Genomic DNA, 5640 nt, shown 5'->3' with positions numbered 1-5640 from the left:
GTGGAACCCATACGATACTCTGGCAGTATGTACGAGAAGGAGTCGGTTGCTATCTTTGGTTATCTAGCTGTATGAGTGTTACTCGGCCGTCATAAAGCTAGCTAACCGAAAGTAGGAATGTCCTCCAAACCTGCGACTCGGACAGGAATAAATGGTGTCTGGGAGTAAAGACACAAAATAACATAATTGATATGCAATTACAGGCCAATACCTCAGTGCTTTTCCGGTAAGTTATAACAATTTTCCCTAATCACTTATTATAAACATCTGTTGAAACATTTCTGAATTCCTCAAAACCTGCTACAACCCGAAATTATTTTTAATACGTTTTCTTACTTAATTTAGAGAAGATATTCTCAAAATATAAGTAGGAACATCTTTATAGCATGCCTTTAAATGAAAAGACAACATTTTCTACAATCATGCTGTGAATTGAAGTGTATATTTGTCCCACTTTTGTTTAGTATGCTTGGAGCAAGAATACTCTTTATATATTTATTTATTCCATCACGCAAAGCATCTGGAGTATTTTTGCCTAAAACATCTTCTAAAACGAAAAATACTTCAGAAAAAGCCTTTATTCCGTTCAGAGGAATACATAACTTTATCCAGTCATATGAGTGAACTGTAAAAATTGGTATTCAGGCCTGAATATTAATAAAGCTTTGTTGCATCAAAGTATCCACAGTTGAGGCTGTATTCCTTATAGTTCTCACTGCATAAATCAGGTTTACATACACGCAAACACATATTGAATTAAGGTTTAATGAAATGGATTAAGATTTGTAGCTCATATTGATATCATTCTTAAAAAGGTGGAAAGGTTTCAATTTTCCAGAAAATGGCCGCTATTAGCCCTTGTGACGTATTTAGGCCTACTGTAGTCCAACACCTATGAAAAAGGCTGTCCTGATTAAGATGAGCTATGTAGGCTTTGCCTACCCCTTCCACTGATATTCTGAATAAGCGTAGGCTAATGATATCTTTCAATCGATATTAAGTCAAGAGATCCATGTCATCACATAAACGCATCATTTCAGGAATAAAAACATGTAGTTGTGTTCTCACATTGAGTTGTGTTACCTAGAAAGGAAGAACACTTAAGATATTCATGGTTTTTGTAGATTTTAAATGCATTATACCTCCCATGTGAGTCACACAATACTTTTATGCATTGTGTGCACACCTAATCGCCCAAATGATTCAAGTGTCTCAATTTGGACTTTCTGCCTGGCCCTTCACGGTGCTATAGCCGTCCCTCAAAAGGCAACTTCTATAGCTTCTCTTGGAGAACCAAATCCGGGGATGCATTTTCATTCAACCAACAACTCCTCTCAGAGCCTACAGTGGCTCTCAATGGCTGGAGCGCGCTCCTGGCTAATTGGTTTGATTCAGTAGGAGGAGGCTATACCGCTGGATTTGTGAAACGTCCAAGCGAGCTTTTCCCACGACCGGACAGATCTCTCCATTCAAGTGTGTCACCAGACAATTTAGAATTTCCACTGGTCAACCCAGTGACGTAGGGCCCACCAGTCGCTATTCTGATAATCTCGTCCTTAACCAAAACCGCATCCTATTGATGTCTATTGTGAGCTTTACATTACCCAAGTGTTGGCCGATATCTAAATTCCTACTCAGGTATTTTAATACTGAGAGTAGGCTAGTTGTTGATGATGGAAATGAACAACTACTATCAACTCACTTGATTTGAACACTTCATATTCTAATCAATCTCAATATATGTTTAAAATATCCATCTATACTTATTTATTGTAGCTTCACCTTTCTTCACTAACTGCATGCTGATTGCACCTCTACTCTACTCAAAACAAAAGCCTTGTGTCCTCCAGCCTGCCTATCTGAATCTCCTCATCAATAACTGTAATGCAGGCTCTGGTCCAAACGATTCCCAAAAAAAGAAGAATGGAGACATTATCTAAATCAAGCACATCTATCTCACCACTCTATTCTTCTCTAGGCCTAATCCAAATAAACATGTCCTTTGAATGTTGTAGAAGAACCCTTGGCATGACTATTCTATAACCCGACAATGATCAAATTAATTGTCGCTGAATGTTAGTGATGAGAATTCAAGCGTATTGTTTTAATGGATACATGTAGTTTTTTTTTTTCACTATTGCATTGTATTGTATTTGGAAATGTCTTTGTTATTGTCAAAGGTTGATCCAGTGCCCTTGTCACTGCAGTGGCTGCCTGAGATACACACAGAAACTCTGCAGTGTGAACAGCACACGCTGTCTACTATATGGTAAGTAAGGTATACAGTACATGTGCATATTATATGGTAGAGTAACAGCTAATGGCAGATATAGAGAGGCATGATGAGAGGAGAGAATATGAGAGAGAGGTTGAAAACAGAACATGAACATGAACCAATCGGGTGTGAATGACAGGTGCTAGGATGCAGCTCCGTGCCTCTTGGCTTCAGGTTTCTCTATGCCTCCATGGGAGCCTTGGTGGAGATGAAGATGTGTAAAAGCTCCAGTATGTTCCTGGTTTGTGCTGGTGGCAGCATGACCCAGATCTGAGCTGGCTCCCTGTAGTCGTCAGGTTCTGACGCTGCTGCCTTCAGCTTTGTACTACAGAAAGGAGGAAAGAGCAGAGGAGGAGTAAAGGAGGAAAAACGCTGAAACTTCAGCATCTGCTTCAGCCACTTCTTTCCTCTGAATCCATTCTGTTTACAAAGAGGCTGTCTGCCTGTTTCATCTCATGTGGGTTTTGTTTTCCGACCCGCCACCCACCCACCACCCACCCACCCACGTTTCTCACTGATCTTCAAAAATGCATTCTCCCTGAAGATGGAGGAACTATAGTCTCCATCTCCCACTCCCTCTCTCATTCTCTGCTTTTATAGGCTAATCATAGAATAACCTCCTTTATGGACTCTAAATTCATTTGACTTGACACAGTAGCAAGCAGATTGCTATTCTGAGTAGATCTTACAGCCTGAGACTATATTTCCTCTTATTCATGAAGGCATAGATTAGAACGCTAAAATAGAAATTAGTATTATGAGTCTCTTTTACAACAATTTAATCATGAATCTTTTTTTGTGAAATAAATAACTACTGATGAACAAGTGCGCTCTTTGCATTAGACCATCTGCTAAACAGGACAACGCACCACAACAAAGCATTTTTTGCTGGCAAGATCTAGGGTGGCTGGCGGGTAATCTTTTTTCTCCCCGGCATCTAACCACTCTCTGACGAGCTGGCAAACCCTTTAATTAATTAACGATGTTGAGAGCGGCTCGTTCTCTATTGTCTCTAATACACTGACCCCCTCCCACGGTCTGAAACGACAGCAGGCTCACATACACACTAAAGCAACATTGCAGCCACTATGGGTAGCACAAAGCCAGTACAATACATACCATACAGTCTACTGTACACCATTGCTTGAGTCAAATAACCAGACTGCACTCTATTAAGATTACTATCAAAAGCTTCACCCAGAGTCTAGTACCTTGTAGTGATGTGACTGTCAGATACAAAGGAATTACAGTTATTCTGTCCTTTTATTTCCCTAAAGACAGATTATGTGGTAGTTGCCATGGCAGTGATAAAAGGGGGTCTGTTTTGTGCTTTATTTCCTCCACAGTGACTGCCAGCCATTCACACCAGGTCTGGATTGAGCGAGGGGAAAGTGGCACAGTTGTCACAAAAAAAGGAGAAAGCAGGAGGGGAAGAAAAAGGCCAACCCCCTTGTCCCTCTTCCCTTAAATCTCCATCACCGGAAGCCTTTGGTGCCATCTGTGCCCCCGGAGAAAAGGACGGACGAGATGCCTCCACCCTGTGCCAACGGGGACAAAGGAGCTGCCAGTTAGAGCGGCCCCTCTCGCAGGCAGCCAGAGGACTGTGTGACTGACTGGGGCTGAGCTACGGAAGCCATCTTGATGGAGAGTCTTGCTGCTGCTCCTAAAATGGCTGTGTTGGCATGAGGTAGGGCTGGCAGCACCATCGGTTCTATCGGGCTTTTCTCCATCACTCCCCTCATCAGTAGGCTAGCCTCTGTCAGCCCTCTCATCTTGCCCTCTCCAGTCTGAACTGGCTAACGAGTGTGGCAGTGTTTAGGAGATATTAGATCAATTAACGCTTGTAGGCTAGAGAAAAAGCAGCCCCATCCATTACTGTTTAGATGTTAACGAGGCATTGCATTAACGAACTGACTATAGCCTTGTTTGAGTTTTTGATTGTAATGTGCACTTCGCAACAGACAAGCAGTTCTATATATTTTTATAAGACACCACATTAAATACACGTATTTCCATATGAATAAATATTTATCTCTTAAATAATCCTAATTTTGAACATATATCTTTCTCTCACACACACGCACGCACACACACACACACACACACACACACACACACACACACACACACACAATCCTTGCACTCTCAGGTTACATAAATCTGGTCATGTCAGATGATGATGATGCCCTTGTGGCCTTCAGCCACAGAGTAGAGCTAGCTCACTCGTTGGTCATTACACCTTCAATCAGTCTCAAACCTACGATCAACCCTCACATCTCAAACCGTTGTTTGTCTCATACACACATCTTACATATGTGTCTCACATCTAAACCCACTGTTTTCTCATACTTAGCTTACAACTTCTGTCTCACTCGCCATACGTCTATTGTGTATGCATTCATACCTCATACTATATTGTCTCTCCTACCTATGTACATCTTCTATGTTTCACGACTATTGTCCATAATATGCACATTCATATGCACCTTACCAGATGTCTTCGAGCTACAATTGTTCCTGTATATTCTGTCATTTCAAAGATCTGGCTATTGCTTACGTTGCACATGGAATTACAAAATACAAAGTGATAGACCTTTTAATTTTCCATCATTGCACCTCATTGTTTACTTCCACTCTTGGTTACTTTGGCTACTTGATGTTAAGCTATAAACAATTAAAAAAAGGACAAATGTGCACAGGGGGTTTAGCCCTAATTAGTTTCAGTCATTTCAGATGTTGTCTTTATGTATAACAGAGATGAACTACAGTTTATATATTCTTATTATCAGCACTTTTTTTTTTTTTTTTACATCTGTCATGAAAAATGTGCATATTCACAAAATAAGAAAGACAACAACAACTATGGTTGTATCTGTGTGTTTATCATAGAGAGGGAAACACGATTTACAGTACAGTAGGCCAGGCCTACCAGTCATGTTGGATGGTGTACTGTACAACATGTTCTGTTTATATTATCATCTGGGTTATGGTGAAGAGTATAATTGGAGTATGATTTTTCATAGCTTTAAATTATCAGTCAATATAACAGGGCAAATGTATTTCTATACAATATATTTCTATACACTATAGATGTTTCCATAGGCACCTCACCTTGAACTGAAAATATGTATCTTGGTCACAGTACAGGATGAAATGATTATAGTGATCAGAGCGGGTCATTGCTTTCATTGCACAGACTGCTGTTGCTATGCAACTTAGAAATTACACGTTGAGACAATTAGCTGGACAATTATGTTAACAAGCTAGGAATATGAATATGGCATGATAAATGGGAAAAAAGGTAGGCTACCTAATGTAGGTTACGTGGTTGATATAACGTTAAACTGAATTTCACAAAGTCTAAT

General features: G+C 40.2%; 2 long non-coding RNA genes across 4 annotated transcripts in view; one reads left to right on the top strand and one right to left on the bottom strand.

The window, feature by feature from the left end:
* The window catches only part of LOC110506588 (uncharacterized), a 13948-nt gene continuing 8308 nt past the window's right edge, over positions 1–5640 (top strand). Inside the window, exons 1-3 of one of the 3 annotated variants that reach the window (XR_016492280.1) lie at positions 1–226; positions 2208–2269; positions 3622–3962. This is a non-coding gene — a long non-coding RNA (uncharacterized LOC110506588). Of the gene's footprint in view, positions 227–680; positions 2270–3621; positions 3963–5640 lie in introns of those variants that run through there. The other 2 variants (XR_002471003.3, XR_002471002.3) reach the window with 2 other exon arrangements.
* The window catches only part of LOC118944409 (uncharacterized), a 5490-nt gene continuing 412 nt past the window's right edge, over positions 563–5640 (bottom strand). The window contains exon 2 of the long non-coding RNA XR_005039672.2: positions 563–2600. This is a non-coding gene — a long non-coding RNA (uncharacterized LOC118944409). The remainder of the gene's footprint in view (positions 2601–5640) is intronic.

This window comes from Oncorhynchus mykiss, chromosome 26 (genome assembly GCF_057628025.1).
Source record: "Oncorhynchus mykiss isolate SJ-2025 chromosome 26, ASM5762802v1, whole genome shotgun sequence".
Classification (NCBI taxonomy): Eukaryota; Metazoa; Chordata; class Actinopteri; order Salmoniformes; family Salmonidae; genus Oncorhynchus; species Oncorhynchus mykiss.
Note: the sequence above shows the minus strand (reverse complement) of the source record. Positions and strands in the feature narration are given on the sequence as shown.